This window comes from Phoxinus phoxinus (genome assembly GCF_949152265.1).
Source record: "Phoxinus phoxinus genome assembly, chromosome: 8".
NCBI lineage: Eukaryota > Metazoa > Chordata > Actinopteri > Cypriniformes > Leuciscidae > Phoxinus > Phoxinus phoxinus.
Window position 1 is genome coordinate 22,050,325 of NC_136883.1, and position 20,360 is coordinate 22,070,684.

At 37.1% G+C, this 20,360-nt stretch overlaps 1 long non-coding RNA gene across 1 annotated transcript; it reads right to left on the reverse strand.

The window, feature by feature from the left end:
- Positions 1-11,846: 11,846 nt before the first annotated feature.
- Positions 11,847-18,305, reverse strand: LOC307003123. The gene is made up of 4 exons (XR_013798626.1): positions 18,252-18,305; positions 16,937-16,995; positions 14,245-14,405; positions 11,847-12,030 (listed from the first exon to the last, which is right to left on the reverse strand). It is a non-coding gene; the product is annotated as an uncharacterized lncRNA (long non-coding RNA).
- Positions 18,306-20,360: the final 2,055 nt, after the last annotated feature.

The following is a 20,360-nucleotide window of genomic DNA, read 5'->3' on the forward strand; positions in this document are numbered from 1 at the left end:
AGGGTCCAAAAGTATAAAAATAAGGAAATCAAAATGTAATTTAAACCTAGAAGTAAACCGTTTTAGATTCTGAAAAAGCAATAGTGAAGTGACGTGAAGGCCAAGCATGGCAGCCCATACTCGGAATTTGTCCTCTGTGTTTAACCCATCCAAGTTAGTGCACATATATTAGGAGCAGTGAGTTGTGAACACACACAAAGCAAACTGTGGACACACACACCCAGAGCAGAGGGCAGTCATTCACTGCGGCATCCGGGGAGCAATTGGGGATTAGGTGCCTTGCTCAGGGGCACCTCAGTCGTGTCCTGCTGGTATTGAGAATCGAACCTGTGACCTTTGGGTTGCGGGTCCGACTATCTAACCATTAGGCCACATCTGCCCTGACTGTTAGCTTTAGAATTAAATCAACAGCTAATACAACAGTAGCAGTAAATAATAATAATACAAATCCCGTAAGATTCAACAGTTCTTTAAAGTTGTTCCAGTGTTTTCAGAGCTTTTAGACCAGCGGATGTCAAATTTATCATATTTTATATTCTGAGCTTGTACTATCTAGCCTGATAATCAAATAAGTAAATTAGAAAGAAATTAGAAGAATAAATTAAATTATTGACAATTTTTCAATTCAACTTTTCACTGGAAATTTTATGCTGATAATATAATATATTACATTATCTTGTGCAATAAAGAAGTACTCCAAATAAAATGTAATTATAATATTTATATTAGTAAGTCTCAAGCGACATGTCAGTAAATGTAAATGGATTTGTTTTATATTTAGTATGAAATAAATGCATTTTAAATACATTTTGGTATACGCTTTTACTATAGGGCTACCCTGCTTCTTTTTTATTTTATTTTTTTGCTGCAGTGCAAAATTGTCTAAAGGTGCAACAGTTATAACAATTCATTAAAGGAAACAGTTCATGTGCGAGGTTAAAACGAGGCATGAATCCAATTATAAAGTTTCACACTTTCAGACAGGAGTTGATGGCTGACGCAACAGTGCAGCTTTCACCGCGTATACGCTTTCAGCTGCTCTCAACAAATATATAAAAATTACACCAGTGTTGTTGACAGCAAGGCTGTATGGATTTCTCCCAACCTTTATGTGACTCAAGGTAGATGGGAGACATAGAATCAGTATATTGCTGAGAGGGCAACTCTATTGATCGACATCAAGAAATACATAGAGATTTATCGATCTGATGTCTGCGGAAGGACCGGTCCGTATCGGCACCCCATGTAACCACCTAGAAAATTCGCTTAAAAAGATCCACACAATCGTTGCTATCATTAAAATGTCATTTGCCGCACGGAAAGAGAGTTATTAAAAGACAAACTGATATATAAATGAATCAGTTAGTCTATGAAAGATAAAAGCACTACATCAAGACACAATCAATTATATGCTCTTCAAAGAATTTATTTGAAGAAGGTTTCATGTGTTCTTTCAGGTGGAGAGATTTTGAGTCCCCAAACCAATTTGAGAAGAAATAATAGCGACATGCTTAAGACAATCATGCAGAAACTCTTTTAATGAGCAGCAAACATTAAAAGTTGACATTTTATGCTCAGCTCAACTCTGAAAATAGCTCAGCGGTTGTGGCAGAGGATAACTGATTTTAACAGGAAGGTAGAAAGAAAACCATTTTTAGCTGGTAAGGAATTATTTAAAGAACAAAGCGTGAACTTTGTACATCTGCACTGATTTGAAGAATAAAATACGAGACAGGTATAGGCTATATCTTTTTATCTATTTTAAATTGCCATTTCTTTTTAAGCCTATTCACTTTAAAAAACCCTATAGTTTGTCTTCACAGGTTCGGTCCTTTTTGGTCTTATATAAATTGTATATGTGTTTAAAAAGTGCAAACACAAAGTTTTCTGGAAGGAAGGAAGGAAGGAAGGAAGGAAGGAAGGAAGGAAGGAAGGAAGGAAGGAAGGAAGGAAGGAAGGAAGGAAGGACAATTCAATTGAGGGGGATTATTAGGGATGATTGATAAAGGCCAATGGAGGTAATTTGGCCAGGACACTAGGGTTAAACCCTACTCTTTACGAGAAGTGCCAAAGGATTTTTAATGACCACAAAGAGTCAAGACCTCATCTGAAGTTCAGTGCCTTTTTACAGTATAGTTTCCCCATCACTATAATGGGGCATTAGGACCCACACAGATCATAGGGTGACATCCCCTACTGGCCTCACTAACACTTCTTCCAGCAGCAACCTGGTTTTCCCAGGAGGTCTCCCATCCAGACTCAACCCTGCTTAGCTTCACTGGGCAACCAGTCTTGGGATACAGGGTGATACGGCTGTGGCAATAATAAGGCTGAGAAAATAATACAATAGTGTTTTCTATGGCCTTATTCTTCTTTCTTTGCCAGATAAATACAGACAAGTAAACACGTTCGCCATCCCCAATACCTGTCCATTCACTTTTTAAATCAACATCATTATTTTAGGTTAAAATTAATATGAATTGTTAATTCTGTTTAAAATACACTGTGACAAATATTTCAAAAAATGTTATTGGAGAACATAAAATTTTAGTCTTTCTACTTTAAAATGTCACGTTTAATTCAATTCAATAACTAACCATTTCTTTGTAATTGTGCAAATGTGCATATGGTTTCGACATTTAAAAAAAAATTAGTGTAGGAATTTTGTATGTTTTTGACAAAAAAAATGTCCTTTCAATTTAGTCAATGTTTTGTCATGCCATACTTTGTCGACCTGACCTGTCAATTTAACTGACTAGCATAACACTGAGGTTCACAATTTCGCTTTTAGTCATTCTCATCCCCTTAAAACATGCAGAGTGAAAATGTGAATCCTCTCTTGGCTGCATCAGCGGGGAGTTTCCATCTGAGCTGAAACCAATATCAAAAGCAAAACACGACTCGTTTATTTACAAAAGCCTCTCTATTATTTTAGCTTTACCCCCAGAGTAAACAGATAGAGGGAAACATTAGAGAGAATGAGAGATGCTACGACTAGAGTGCGGCTGTCACCTGCATCTTTCCGATGTGGACACAACATTAAAACTCAATCAAAATTCCAGTCAGTTTTTCCCAAGCTCACGAATGTGTTAAGATAAGCTGCTTTTCTGTAACTGCAAGCAAGACTGAAACTAAAAAGAAAGAGAGAAAAACACATTTGTGCTTCATTACTGTGGGAATTATTGTAATTTTGTTTAACTTTGTATTACTTTTGTGAACTCTACTTTGTCCTAAGAGTATAAGAGATTAAGATGTTCTAAATGCTATAGGAATCTCTCAAATGTTCCAGGTTTACTTCAGCATTTTTTAAGAATTGTTGTAGCTCAAACTGTAAAGCATAGCAGCAAAACCAAGGTCATATGTTCAATCTCCAAGGAATGCATGAACATATACCTTGAACATATAATTCTACTATACAAGTAATTTTTGTATATAGTCTGTCTGCCAAATGTATGTTGCTAAACATGTACGTTATATAGTGTTGATTACCACAGAAACAGGGCAAAAATACATGGGGTCAGACAATAAACATTAAAATACAGTAATTATTTTAGTCATACATAATTCCATTCACTTAGAAAAGTTTTCCTCCCTAAAATTGTTCCAAAATGAAATAGTATTTAACAATATTACTGTACAGTATATGCTTGCAAAAACTTCAGAGCAACATGCCCTACATTATTTACGTGAAGAGTCTCAAATATACTTGGCAAAGAGCAAATGCATAAATAAAAATAAATATATAATTGTTGTATATACCAAATATCATCAAAAAGGCTGATAAATACTGAAAAATAATGTTTTAGCTATAATGCCCAACCCTAGCCTACAGTATGTTGAGTTATAGAGACTTAAGAAGTTTGTGATGCCGCTAATTAGCAGCCGTGTTTTTGAAATGACAGACCCCAGAGACTCAACAACGGCAACCGCCACAACCGGCGAAGACTCCGTGGCAGTAAAAGAAAACCTCCTGCAGGCCCTCGTGCTGTTGTTTCCTCTCACTCAGCTTGCTGGACTGAGGGTAAACACAGAGATTGTGCGATGAAACAAGCAGCAACCCTTTTATTTCATTTTTAAAACATCCCTCTGGAGGTTGGCGTAGTTGTCGTGATTTTTTATGATGTCGAATGGAAGTTCAGAGTAAGTTCATTTGGTGTTCTCGAGCTTTTAAGAAAAGTGTCTGTTTCTTTTCTTTATTTTTCTTTTAGCTGGACTTTATTTCCTGGATTCTTTTGTCCATAGAGGTCAAACCATGAAAGAATAAAGCAGTGGTCAAGCACAGAGTGTCTCTCCAAAGACATAATCCTTCTTTAATACTGTATGCCCCAGACAAAAGCAAATCCCACAGTAACATCTGGAATATTTGTTCTGGTAAGAGAGAAACAGCAAGGGTCCTATTTTAACGATCTAAGCGCATGATCTAAGCTTAGTCATCGGATGCCCGTTTTCCACAAGTTGGTATGATTCTTTAGGGTCTTCATGTAAAGTTTGTTACACACTTTGGTTAAAATTCCTCAAAGGTTGTGTAAAACAACACCCTTTTTACCTCCTCAAAAACAGCTCTGTTCACAGCGACCCGTTTCGGTGGATGTCTCTTTAAATGATAATGAGCAACTGCTCACTCCACCCTCTCTTCCATGGGGGTTGTCACACAAGACACATAAAGTGCTGCCTTGGTGGACAGTATACAAATGGGCGGAAATATGCTAATACGGGACAGTCCGTCAGTGGTCGTGGGCGGAGCATGAGTTCAGAAAATCTAAACAGCTTGATTATTGAGAGTGTTTAGGTTTTTGAGGGTAAAAAAAAAAAAGAGTTAATGAATTTTTTTCATTGTATGGTGGTTGTATCCACACACTTACAACGACACATGTATATGCAAACACCATATAAAAGTGATTTTTGCATCCGATGACTTTAAAAGCCAGTTGCACTCGCGCCATGGCAGATTCACCATTTACATGGCGGAATTTGCAAGCGAAAAAACTGAACGCTTCTTTAGCGAGGAAACGGAGCAGACCATCTACAAAGTGTACGCGCGTTGTGGACCCGCCCATAGGCGGACATTACTAACGCGCTCTTTAAATAACAAAATAAACATTGCGCAATCTATTTCAGTTGCCTCAAAATAGCAACGCGCCAACAATGCGCCTGAACACACCTCGTTTTCAGATCAGCACAAATGGTCATGGGCGCACAAATGTATTTGCTATTTCAACAACGTGGCGCATGACGTGAAAATGAGTGTATGATAGGGCCCCAAGTGTACAGCTGTGTGCTCATTTAAACTTCTAAACATGCTTTTCTAAATTGTCCCCTTTTTCTCATAGGTTGCACAGGAACATCAGATTAATTGTAGTGAATTAATTAATTCAGGCGGTTCATGTAATTCAAGCTTCTGGCAAAGAAGCAAACTACTTACATTTTATTAGTTAAATTTAGTGTAAATTGATTAGTTAAAGTTGAATACTGTCACCCTAAATAAGACATACAAGTAAATTGTAATATAAATTTAATGAATTAATCAAAATATATTTATAAAAATTTGCATATGTTATATATGTTTGAATATATGTTTCAATCAGTTCAGTTTAAGTTACAGTTTGATTCACTGTACACAAATGAATCAAATACTCAATTTTTTTGCTACTGAAGTTTAAACAGAGATGTAGCCAATGTCAATGTGCATCTGGCTAAACTTTATCATTCTCAAGACAAAGAAGGGTCACAAAACTAATCTAATATCTAACTTAATGACCATATAAAAAGTGCATTAAATTATTACATATTCATGATGTAGCCTGAACTCATGAATATTTGATATATTGCCCAGCCTAGTCCTGTATGTCAATAGCCAGTCCATATTACAAATCCCTTCACTTTGTATCTATTAGCATGGAAGAATAGGTCTATGATCTTATTCCATCAGTGTGAAGTGCTTTGGCTGGTTCCCGTTCATCATCTACATTAACATACTCACTGCCAACCAGCTCACAAAGAAGCTGAAAACAAATGACAAAGCCAGACAGGAGGAGAAAGAAAGGCGGCAGCAATCAGAGGAATCAATATCTAGAGATATTGTTCCGTGGCAGATAATGAGATTTTCATGACATGATGGGGGAGTTATTGAATTTGGCGAGACGGCAACATGCGTTTGATGACTGGCGATCCATCCAGGATAAATCTGAGGATCAAACACATTGTTGGTCATTTAACCTTCTCACCTGCCCAGTCGATGTTTCAAGCGAGTCTCATCAAATTAGCTATCAGAATTCAACACTCGCCCTTCATGTGGCCCTGATTGATGCAAAAGTTCAGACTGGTCAAGTCGAGGAGGTGTAGCAGCAGTAGATCTTGATTATGGTTCTGGTGGCTGTGCTTGAAAATCCTAAGAATGAGAGGGGTTATTTGTCAATTATGAGGTGGAAGCACACACAAAAAAACATTAATCATGTGGTTTCTTAATTAGAACATGCTGAAAATACCTTTTCCCCCTAGAAATGAGCAAGAATTCTTCCATCTAAATTCAAACACAGACTGGCATAATATCAACCATAAAACACAAAAAGAGTGAAAAGTGGGAGTAAATGAGTTGTTAATGAGAACACAAAGCCTTGCTGTCTCAGTTTGCCCGTGACTGTCCACTCTTCCAATCAGAGACCACAGGGATTGCACGCTCATTAGAGCCTCTAAACAAATGGCTTATGGTACAGTACGCAGTACAAACCTCTCAGAACAAAAAAGGGCTTATTTTACAAATTACACTCAGCAGATTTACTAAATAGCCCAAAAAGTTAAAGGAAATTTGTAATCGAAATTATTCAACCCCCATTACAAATTAGGTTTATTGGCCAAATTTACAGACATTCAGCTGTTTGCACTGAACAAATCAAACAAAAGTAATTGAAATAGCTCAACACAACAAATGTTTCGAGTGGTTTCCCCAAATTCTACTGAAAATGCAACTTTTAATGACTTCTGCAGTCTCAAAATTATTCAACCCCATCATGGCAAGCATCTTTAGTACTTAGTAGAACACCCTTTTGCTGTCATGACCTTCTTCAAACAAGATGTATAACCAGACACCAGCTTCTGGCAGCGTTTCTGAAGAATCTTAGCCCATTAATAATGAGCAATGGCCCCCAGTTCAGTAATATTCTTGGGTTTGTTTGCAACAATCGCCTTCTTCAAAACACAACAGATATTTTCTATGGGGTTCAGGTGACTGTAATGGCCACTGTAGATTCTTCCAGGACTTCTTCTGCAACCAAGCCTTGGTGGAATTTGAGGGTTGATTGGGATCATTGTCCTGTTGGAAGGTCCAATGACGCCCAAGCTTCAGCTTCCTCACTGACGACATGACATTTTCTCCTAGGATTTCCTGATACGTCAATGAATACATAATAAACCTGATTTTGCAATGGGGGTTGAATAATTTCGATTACAACAGTAAGTTTTTAGATAAAAGCATCAGCTAAATGTCAAATCAGCAAAGGGTGCAACTTATCATGCCTTTGAAGACTGAAAATTGACTGTTTAATGTTATTTTTTAGTATTATTTTTCTTTATTAATTTTCTTTAATCATTTCATAATATATTTTGTGAAGTCAGACTATGTTTGTACATGTGTGCTGAGCAGAGAGCTGGTAAAGTTATATTTTGCTTAGAGGTATGCAATGTTCACTTAGCAGAGATGTTCCAATGATGAGGATACTTCAAATGTGTACAGTTGGTATGCTCTTTGCAAGGAGAATGAATGTTTCAACTGATGCAAATGTACCATTTGTATAACACTATACACCACTAATGTATACACTGAAGAAATAGTTTCTTAATGTGGATAGTGGATTGACCATGTGCATTAGGTAGACATTCCATCTTTAAACATAAGCAATATGTTTTTCTACCTTACAAGGAAGTTGTAAGTCTCTATGTGATGTATATAAGCTCAATCTTACTGTATCATCTCAGAGAAACATTAAGGCATGATGATGGGATGAGAGGAAGGAGGAAACATAGAGATTATGGCGTAAGGAAGGAGAAATGATGAGGTGATGAATGATCTAGCATGATGAGGTGAGAAGATATAATAATGGGGAATAGAGAAATTTAGAATGAATACCTCCTCTCATATAGCCTTATTCTTATTTGCCTGTGTTTCTCTCTGTCTTACACATGACACATGTTCAAATAATAAATCTCTTGGCAAAATATCAGGTGTAGTGTCCGTGATTCAACAATTATGGGGGAAGCATGATTTTTAGAATCTACACCTTTACAAAAGGAAGAAAGCTACCGCTAGCCTATCATTTGTTAGGTCGCCACTTCTCTTTTGCTATTTGAGTCACAGAGTGGAATAAAGCACATGGACTACAACTAAATGCACCATTTTAACTCACTTAATCTCAACCGTTGTTGAGAGGCATGAGCCCACTAAAAACCACTGTAGTCTACATAGTGACCAGTCAGGACAAGTTAGGAATACATTGAGATGGCTCTTTACCTATTTCCCACAGAGAGAAACATTTTTATGTTCTAAGATAAATAATTACAAACCTGGTGACTTTCCACAGCTTTCCACCCTCTAAGATGAATCAATGAATCACTAAAATTGGTTCCTGGCCTAATGTGTTTAACTAGTTCTACCGTATCTCTCCCACCTGCATTGGAGAGGTCCAAGTTACTGCCCTGGCAGCAGCCAACTGAGGGAAATAGGGGAATACAAGGTCAATAAGAAGCTCATCTTCTTGGCACAGGATAGGTCCAACAGACTAATTACAGTCATGTCAAATCAAAAGATAGGAGCCAAAAGTTATCCTGTGTAATGATGTGCATAATTTATCTGTGTGCATGAACAGATTATTGTTTCTTGCTTCTAACACATTTTAACAGCAATGGGTGGACACCAGATACTATCTGGAATACTTGATTCTGATCACAGCAAATATTTTCATATAATGACTACTAAAATATATTTGATGGTTTCCCTTGACAACATATGTGTAGGCCTACTACTCTCTTTATACCAGTGCAAGTTAAAATAGCTCTGTCATGTTATGTTCCTATTTAGTTCTGTTCATTGGGTCTCATTCATGAAACACAAGCAGAACGATTTTTTGTGTAAATCGTGTGTAAAGTGGTTCTGGCGTAAATTTTCGGATTCATTAAAATGTTCGTATTTTCCAAATGTTAGTTGGTACGAAAGAAATCTACACCTGCTCCCAACCACGTGTAAATAACTGCGTTTAACTTCCGAACGTTTTGCTCATTAATAAGGCTGCATTTTAATTCACCTAATCGGGGACATTTACACACAGCATTTTGAAAAAATATTATTAGCCTATATATAGCAATACATGGTTTTTCTTTTTACTTTTATTATGAGAGCCAGTAATAGCATCTGCAAACAGTACACTTTAATAAAATAATGAATTGCTTTCAATAGGGCTGGGCTATATTTTTTCGAAGTGAACTAATTCGTTTTTTGCAGTCGCTTCATGTCGAACCATTTTCTTTTCACTTCTGGGACTGTTCGATTAACAGATGAAGCTCCAGTAACTGCATCTGTAATATGCTGCCAAGCTTCCTTTTTTTTAGGACCTGATACGCCACTATAGGCTACTCTTGAAAATAAAATGTGGCGTTTTTAATGAATATCTGATAATAAAACTTCAATTTCTGCATCTGAGAAATTGTTCTTTTTCATTCGCTTTTGAGAAGACATGTTGAAATCCTTCGTTTGGTGTCATAATATGATGCCCATATATAGTTGTCAGTCGGATTTAATGGGCGGGATTTATGGTAATATTTACTCGTATATTTACGAATGTTTCATGAATGAGGCCCATTGACTCTAGTTTGTTTTCATTCATCACATGTGTTTCTTTGTCTTTGTTTTTCCGCCACTAATCATTCTCCATGGACACAAATCATCACAGCTGTTTGTCTTTTAGATAATCATCTATGTGTATTTAAGTTTCTCCCTTTATAATTGTCTTTGTCGGTTGTTGTATGTGCACTAGAACACTGTTTCTTATGTTGGCTTGTTATTTGGAGTTCATAATAAATCTTATGTTCTTGTATAATCATCTTCGTCTTCTGTGGATCCAACGCTATCTCACGACCAATTGTCTAAGCACCAGTGAAGGGTAGATTTAAGGGCGGGATCAGGGGTAGGTCATTCGTACGAATTCATACGAATTGGGCAACTCGCAAAATATGTACCATTTAGCAAAAATCATACGAATTTGTACGAGTGAGGTTGTATGAATTCATAAGAATTATCCACCTCGTAAAATATGTACGAACTGCCGTGAGATCGGGTTGGTGGATCTAAGTGTTACAAGCTCCTTGTTGCAATTTTATTACTCAAAATCACTATTAACTGCACTAAAAATTGCCTTGGGGGCATTATAATAATTGTATTATTATATTGTCTTACATTATTATAAAGGAACACATTTCAAATACAAGGAACAAATAAGAAGCAAAGTTCAACACACAATAGTCCTGTAGTGCAACTCGCACTCTTCAGAAAATGAAGAAGGAATTAATAAATGAGGCATTTAAACTCTATTGAGGCATAGAAACTGTCGTGAAAGAAGTAAATAATAAATAAGGACTAATAACAGAGTTTTAGTATCAAAATGTCTAAGTGTTTCAAATAGATTAAATGGCATTGCAATGATTTTAAATACAATAAAAGTAATAGACGCATTTCTTAAATTCAGTATTCAAGAATACTAAAATAAAAGAATAAAAAAAGGATTTGTGGATATTTGTAGTAAGCCTCTAAATTTGTAAATACACCGGTCAGGTAAAAAGTTTGGAATAATTGGGATTTTGTTAGGTTTTTTAAAGAAGTAACTAAGGCTGCATTTTAAAACAGTGAAAACTGATTTTGCTGCTTAAAGGGATAGTTCACCCAAAAATGAAAATTACCTCATGATTTACTCACCATCAAGCCATCCGATGTGTATATGAAATTCTTCTTTCAGACGAATACAATCGGAGTTATATTAAACAATGTCCTGGCTCTTCCAAGCTTTATAATGGCAGTGAATGGCTGTATATGTTATGTATAAGTCCATCACAGTGCATCCATCCATGATAAAAGAGCTCCACGCGGCCCTGGGGGGTTAATAAAGGCCTTCTGAAGTGAAGTGATGCATTCATGTAAGAAAAATATCCATATTTAAACTTTATAGACTAAAATAACTAGCTCCCGGCAGACGGCCTGCGCAAGTCGACTTAAGCCAAAAGAGTAATACCTGATGATGTACACTGTTAGACATTTTATTGTATTTTTGCGGTAACTTACTGGCAGCACTATTGCCAGTAAGTTACTGTAAGTTCCACTTTACAGTAGCTTACCTGTAAATGTGTTTTACGGTATGATGCCCTTACTGCAATTTTATTTTACAGTAAGATGGCCTTACCGCAATTTCATTTTACAGTAAGATACCCTTACCGCAATTTCATTTTACAGTAAGATACCCTTACTGCAATTTAATTTTACAGTATGATGCCCTTACCGCAGTTTCATTTTACAGTACAATACCCTTACTGCAACTTATTTTTCATTTATTTTACACTATTAATGCTATTGAATTGAATAAATTCCAAAAAAGTTACTTGAGTTCATGTACATCAGCATATTTATTATTTACTATCACAATTAATTACATTCAATTTACTTATTGTGATGCAACATTTAAAAGAGAAATTCATGCATAACAAATAAAAGCAGATCATGACAATACGCAAAAAAAAAAAAATCAAATACAAAATACACTAACAGTTCTCAGCTAAAACAAGAGGAAATTAAATCAAAAGGAAATGGCACCCACCTCTCTACTAATCCCAAATAAATAACAATATACAGTTGTATGATAAAGAACAATACAACAAAAGTTTACAAATAAATAACTGATCTGAGGAATGGTGCTGCTTTTGCCCCCAAAGCTTCCTCTCCTCCAATCACAGCAGATTTACACCCGATCATTGGCGTCAGGTGGCAGCAATTCCTTTCTGCTTATGGGAAGTAGAGAGAGAGAAACAGGGAGAAAGGGAAAAAAAAACAAAAAAACAAAAACAAATACATCCTTGGACATAACACACTCAAACAGCAAGTTCTACAGATTGTAGCACCAGCACCAGATTTGGTAGCACCGCACAGGTAATATGAGCTTAATCACCGTCTTTCTTAAATTTAGACTTTTGTCTCAGTGCATGCGTTGTTTTAGTTTGGCAGGGTCGCCACTAGCTTAGCTTAGCATAATGAATGGAATCTTTTGTTGCCAGCTAGCATGTTCTGAGTAAAAGTGATATAAAAAAAACACCTAATTACTTCTTGTGGCCTGCATATTCACAACGAGTACAAATAGCGATGCAGATTAAGACTAGGCGATTTCCTAGACAGATTTTGACTTGGGACTATATTAGGGTGAAGCACAGGCGAAGCACTGCTACTTGAGTGCAGAGATATCACGCAACACATGAAATCCCAGTCAACATAATAGTAGCTAGCTATTTTTCCTACAGTAGACATAGTAAATGGCGATGAACATGGCTGATTTTGTGAGAGACGAAGAGGGTGACTTCTCAGACAGTCAAGATCCAGAACCATACCTCTATGAACCAGAGTTTTCAGAAGAGGAGCTGCGTGCTTTGGAAATAGAACAACAGGAGGAGGAGGTTGCGATCGCTCAACAACCTGAGGACGTGAGGATGAGAGCCAACACAAACTGGTGGTGTGAGTGTGGGGGAATATGCCAACCTATGCCGACTGAAATAAACTCAACACAATCCAAAAGCGAAGATACTCGGTGCAGGTCACGCCGGTAAGTTGACAGATTTCATGTGTTACGTGATATCTCTGCGCCCAAGTAGCAGTGCTTCGCCTGTGCTTCACCATGATATAGTCCCAAGTCAATATCTGCCTTGGAAATCACCTAGTCTTAATCTGCATCGCTATTTGTACTTGTGAATACGCAGTAGTAATTAGGTGTTTTATTTTTTATCACTTTTACTCAGTACATGCTAGCTGGCAACAAATGATTCCATTCATTATGCTAAGCTAAGCAAGCGCCGACCCTGTCAAACTAAAACAATGCATGCACTGAGACAAATGCATTTGCCCACCTATCTAAATGTAGGAAAGACAGTGAATAAGCCCTATTTTAAAAAACGGTGGAGTGTTCCTATAAAAGAAAACTACGGTGAAAAATAAACCTAGGGGTAATTAGCACATGGTTACAGAGTAGATCGTTCTCTGGAATGCGTTTTAATGATAATCGAATGTAAAGAGTTTTATCTCTAAAAACAGATTAGCTTATAACGCTAGTATATGGGGCAGAGAGTAAGTTAAAGTAAATCGCTAGTTAATACCACTAACAAGGCTCAAAATAGCCTCACACTACCACGGTAGCATAATGAGGGTCCTTACATGCAAACCAAAGCATTGAGAACTTTGTACGTGTACAAACAGTTTAATAAGAAGATACTTTATAAAGACAGTACATTACGCGTATACAGACAGCAGCCACCTTGGAAAACAGTCTCGACAAGTCGAGCAACGAACGCTGTGCTAAGTGATATGAACTGTGACTTGTTCATTTTTGTATTATTATTTGTATTTATTTATTTTCTCTGTTGCGTTCAGTGCTTTCTTCCGGAAACAACAGAAGATTCCAAGTCACAGTTCAAATCACTTAGCATGGCAATCGTTGCTCGACTTGTCGAGACTGTTTTCCAAGATGGCTGTGTCTGAATACGCGTGATGTACTGTCTTTATAAAGTATCTTCTTATTAAACTGTTTGTACACGTACAAAGTTCTCAATGCTTCGATTTGCATGTAGGGACCCTCATTATGCTACCGTGGTAGTGTGAGGCTATTTTGAGCCTTATTAGTGGTATTAACTAGCGATTTACTTTAACTTACTCTCTGCCCCATATACTAGCGGGTTAAGCTAATCTGTATTTAGAGATAAAACTCTTTACATTCGATTATCATGAAAACGCATCCCAGAGAACGATCTACTCGGTAACCATGTGTTAATTACCCCTAGGATCATTTTTCACCGGAGTTGTCCTTTAAAGGATTCACGGACACCCTGAGAACAGCAGGGACAAATATTTAATGGAACTGCAAAAATTGTGTACTGGTGTTGGTGTCTGACTGATTGTGGTGGCCTGTCCGGGCCAATTTTTTGTACCAGTCCAGCCCTGCATAAGAAACTTACCTAATTTGATGTTCTCCACTCAAATTCGGTGAGCCTCTGCAGAAACGTTGCTACCCGGGAGTTGATGGCAGTCACCTTTCTCTTTACAACACCTCCTGTCTTTCGACTTGTGCCAACTTTGGCCGTGCACAACCTCTTCAGGGTTGATCCTTAAAAAGAATCTTAAAACAAACACAGGTCTTACATTTTCATATTAACACATACAGTAGTCATCTTTAAAAGCGGCCCTCTAACACAGACGCGCTGCACAGTTATACTAGTGAACTCACTCGAGGCCCAGAGAGAAGGAAATTAATAGTGGAATAAAGTTGTTATTTTTGTGTGTTTTTTTTGCAAACAAAAAATATTCTCGTCGCTTGACAGGGTATCTGCACATTTTTTAAAGTAAAATTTAAGGCTTTTTAAGACCTTTTTAAGACCTGAAGAAATCAAAATTAATACCGTACATTAGGGGTGTGCAATATTAACAAAAATATATCTCGATATTTTCTAAATATGGAAATTATTTCTAAACGTATTTAGAGGTATGCATCACCTTTTATGTCAAATTCTAACATTCAAATTAAATTCTATTAGAATAAGACCGTACCACTGTCAAATTAAATAATTAAATTAAAATCCATCCTTGCAGTGCAGAGGTGACACAGAAACGGCATCCGGACTGGCATTACTATATTTACACTTAATTTGCAATTGCATAAATAAAGCTATTCAATATTTAAATATGAAATTATTCATAATTTTAACATTTTAATTAAAGAGTACTTTAAATATGCAACTAAACCCGCCAGTAGGTGGCAGTAAGTCTTAATAAGCGAGTTGTTGGAGTTTTATTCAACCGATTTGTTCAAACGGCCGATTCATTCATTGAATCAAATGATTCGTTCAAAACGCGGATTTCAGTTTTAAAAAAAGAATCGCTGTCTGTTGGACTAGTTTCATTATGAAATTCTCGTCGGCGAAATAAAGGGGGAAACAAACAATATTGACAATATAAAAAGTAACACACAATGTTAACTTTATTGTTAATTTAACTGTTGTATAAAATAAATAGCACATTTGCAATTGTGCACAGGAAAACGGCACTCTTGCTCGTGATATTCTAATATAACAACCTAATATGATAGAAATATAAGACAAAAACTTATTTGGGGACATATCTATAACTGCACTGACACATCACGCAGTAAAAGCAAGCATGAGAGACAAACGCGATGTCAGCTCGCACTCGCGGTGCCTCGTACGTAGTTTAAACAATGATTACAATATCATCATAGTTCATAGACAATCCTAAACACAAAGAATGAACTTACTATTGAACTGACATTTACTCGTTCTCTTATCCTCTCCTCTCGCGTGCAGGAGACAGACGCAGGCTAATACGCACGCTGCCGTAAATGACGCGAATTGTCACGTGAACAAGCAAATCCACAAAGATAGAATAAAAATAATACGTACGCTAATTAGATAGTTTTCATTTGGAAAGCATTTAGATACGTCGTCAAAGTGTCATCTAAAATTTAAGACCTTTCATAGGTAAAAATAAGACTTTTCATAAGTAAAAATAAGAATTTAAGACTTTTTAAGGCCTTAAATTTTAAATATCGAATTTAAGACCTTTTAATACTTTTTAAGGATCCGCGGGGACCCTGCTTGATAAACTTAAGATTGAGCCACTGTAGTCACTTGGAATATATTAACGATCTCTTTAATAACTTTTCTGGGCCAGCAAGATTAATTCCCTCTGAAAGCCTATGATGGAGTGAGACAGCTCTCAGATTTCCTAAAAAATATCCTAAATTGTGTTCGGAAGATGAACGAAAGACTTACATGGTTGGAACAACATGAGGGTGATTAATTACTGACAGAATTATAAATTTTGGATGAACTAACCCTTTAAAGTATTATTTAAATCCTTTTATATTTTTATAATCAAAACCTTCTATTTAAAACATTAAAGTACGCGTGAACCGGAAGTTGCAAATGACTTGTCTCCAGTGTTGTGACGTATTTCCAAGTGAAACGGAATATTGAACAGAGGGCAGGTTTTTACTTTAGCGCTCCTCCTCTTCATCTCTCGCTCAAAGCAGACTAACGGTCTGAGGGGAGTGGTTAAGCGTTTTCCAACCCAAGCCGTCAAGCCTACATCATCAGAAAAAGAACGCCATTTCAGACCGGAAGTAACTTTTCAGACTTTGATTATAGATTACCACGGCAAACTATTTTTTTTCTGTGTATTAACTTGCACGGATTCATTGTTCACCACAAGACTAGTAATATGCGCTAACAAAGTAAATAGGGTCAATCTTGATTTTAATGCTGACTTTAATCTCATAACACTGTTATCAAGAATTTAAATGCATTCCTGCCACTTCTGAGGCTCATTAAAGTCCCAGTGAACCGGAAGTTGCAAACAACTTTTTTCCAGTGTTGTGAAGTATGAATTTTGTTGATTCTGATTTAATTTGATTGATAACTTATTCTTCCTGATTGTGTTGTATTATTATAACTCAATTTATATTAATTTATAAATTTGACATAAAGGGCCGTATCATACGTTTAGATCGTTAAACCAGGGCCCAAAATATGACACATTTAATATGGTTAAATGAATAAATTAAAGAAAGCGTAGGGCCTGCAAGGCTCCATTATCACATAATGCATCTGATAGTTACTCAAAACATATACTTACAAAGCCAAAGACCCTCAGTGCTGTGGCTCTTAAAAGAGCCTTTGGGCTGTAGTTAGCTCCTGTTGACACAGACAAAAGAGAAAAAGAAGAAACATTATTTTTTCATCGATGATTATTGGCTAATGACTATATGTTATGAACATGATTAATCACAGATCTATGACTGCTAGATTGATCACTTACACAATCAGATGACAATCGAGACTGAAAAAAGAGAGAAAAGAATATAACTTTTTAGCCTACAACATGCAGGAGGGAGAGGGGGAAGGGATAGGGGGGGCGTTTTACCAATAATTAGCATAGAATTTCTAAAATATTTTGCAATGAAAATGTATCAATTAATCTATTAGCCTGCCTTTATGTTGCGTTAAAAGCGTTACTATTTTAAGCATGTCTGTCCTGTGCATAGTGAATCCAGCACGTATGATACTCTTATGTAAATTTAGCTTTCACTTCAGAAATAGTTTGCAGCTGTCGGTCCAATACATCTCTTACATCGTGTTTACACTTTGTTAATGAGAGGATTCATATTCATATATCACATTCATATTCATTCTTTATTGTCCTCAATAGAGGACATTTGTTCGCGAGCCCGAAATTCGCGAGCCTGCATAAATCGACACTGAATTTAAATGGCGTTATGGGCGGTGAGTAGATTCTGACTAACTAACTTGAACACCTTTGTTTGGCCATTGCGTTCAAGAGACCAACAACTACCGGTAATCTGTGATTGGCTACATTGCTGCTCACCGCTGCAAAACGCGTTGTAAATGGATTAATTTTCCGTTCTCCAGAGCGTGAACACAAATAAGCACAAATATACACTGGGGCGTTTGGCAAATCTGTTGCGCCAAAATATTATTACAGTATCAATTGAGGGTGCTCTTGCTTGCGTTTGAGGGTGCATAGCACTCCCATAGAATCGGCCTGGAGCGAGAGCGCGAGAGAGTGCCTTTGAAAAAAACGCGCTAGGTAACTTCAAAATAGCCTAACGTCACACACATTAACGGTATTTTTTTAAATGACGAGTAAAATATGCCTTAACTGGTCGTAAAAATTACGGAAAACCATTGTTTGTGTAAATACTAGATTGGGTCCATCGACTGGAAAAGGCAGTCAGACATAATGGGATATGAAAGTGGCAGTTTTTGAGGAAAACTAAGTTCCTTCAGACTGTCCTTTTAGTAATAATAGCCTATTAGATTGTATTATTTACTTTCTTCATACATTTAGCTATATTTAATTGATATTGGTAATAGTTTACGCTGTAAAAGTAACATAAAAGAAATTTGTTCAGTTAAAGTAGCCTACTTACCTCAGAAAAACTCACAGCTGGCGTCTGTGGCGATCCACTCTCAGCAGGGACGTCTGATAAGCGCGCGCTTGACACACAAACCTCTGTTTACATTCTGCGAGGCTGTTGCGCGGGCTTTGCACGCGAGCAACAATTAAAATAGTAATTTTATAAAATTATAAAAAATAAGGTCTAATGTCTATGTATGGGAACCAGTTTTTGGAGAAAATGCTAATATAAAAATGACTTATTTATATAGGATTAAAATAAATCCTTCCATCCACGTGTTTTTTTATTTAACTTTTAAACATCCAGCGTGTGCATTGCTTATTGAGAATGCAGATTCATGATTTTCATCTGCAGAACACAGGGGAAAAAACTATAAAACATTTTTATATGACATTTTAATAGGCCTAACACATTAATACAATATGCATATAGCCCTAGTAGCCTAATACACGTTGTGTACACAATGAACACAAGTGCAGTCATCCCGTGAATTATAAGGCAATGATTAGGCAAGTTAGGCAACTATATATATAAATATAAAAAAATATTGTGCAAAAGTTCATGTATTTCAGTAATTCAAATTAAAAGGTGAAACTAATATATTTAGTATATATCTATGCATGATTATACTTTTCACAGGGCCAACATTTCTGTATTTAAAATCCTTTTTTAATTTATTAATGTATTGATAATTTTTTTATTTATTTCTTTTTTTCATATATATTTTTTTATTATTATTATTTTTTCTTTTCTTTCCTGTATAGTGCTTTGCATAGGCCTATATGCCAATTCATATATACTGCAGAGATGCAGGCCTTGTCAAAAGAAGCCTACACACTTCAAGAAATATGTCTTCTTCATTTACAGTAGCACTACTGCTTTTGCGTAAACAGTAAAGTACTGTAAATTACCATATACAGTAAGTTACTGTAAATTTCACACAAAATACCCCCAATGCAGTGCATATTACAGTAGTTAACCGTAAATAATATAAGTGGTATTTTACTGGGCTTTTTTGCGGTAAGTAACGTACTCGGTTACTAACGTAACCTCGGTTCTCTCTAGGAGAGGGAACGAGTACTGCGTCGAAAGAACGCTACGGGAAAGATATTTCTTTGTCGAGATTGAAGCCTAAAATTAATCCTTAATTTTGTAATATTGTAAAACGCTTTTCTGAAGCATACAACCTAGGCGGAGCAATACAGCTCACCCATTGGCTGCTCTGCCAGAAAAGCACAGCCTATGCGAGGCCAGAGACGCTGACCAATGAGGACGCTTCGCGCCCTTCTGCGTCACCTCCCGCCCAAACAGGCGTGGCCTAGGCCTATAAATACGAGCATAGCTGTCTAACACACTGATTTTCGTCAATGAAGCGACGCAGCGTGGGCACGCACGGCCATGAGACGCAGTACTCGTTCCCTCTCCTAGAGAGAACCGAGGTTACGTTAGTAACCGAGTACGTTCTCTTACGTAGAGTTCTCTCGTACTGCGTCGAAAGAACGCTACGGGAACCCTATGTAAACCGCCGTGCGTGCTCTTGGACCGACACAGACACCTAAGGGCGCGCGCGCCCTGGTATACAAGTGCCTACCCCAAGAAGTATAGGGAGAGCGGCTAAAATAGCATCATCCCTTTATAGTAGTGCCTCTTAAGGCATAATAGCATATATATGTAATATAGATATATATGAGGGGTAATAACATGCTCATGGGACACATTGTCAGTGAGTGATGCTTAAACATTGAAGTGACCTGGGCCGCAGCGCGGGGCAGGAACACTTATACATATTAAACATTGAAGTGACCTGGGCCGCAGCGCGGGGCAGGAACACTTATACATATTAAACATTGAAGTGACCTGGGCCGCAGCGCGGGGCAGGAACACTTATACATAGTCTTCTAGACCGAGAGCAGTTTAGCCTGCAACGCAGGAACCTCTAGGTTATAGAACCTAATAAATGTAGACGGGGAGGCCCAGCCTGCCGCCATACAGATATCTTGTAACGAGATTCCGCTATACCAAGCCCATGAAGAGGCCATGCCTCTCGTGGAATGTGCTCTGATGCCCAAAGGGCATTCCAAACCTCTAGATGCGTAGGCTAGCGCAATGGCGTCCACTACC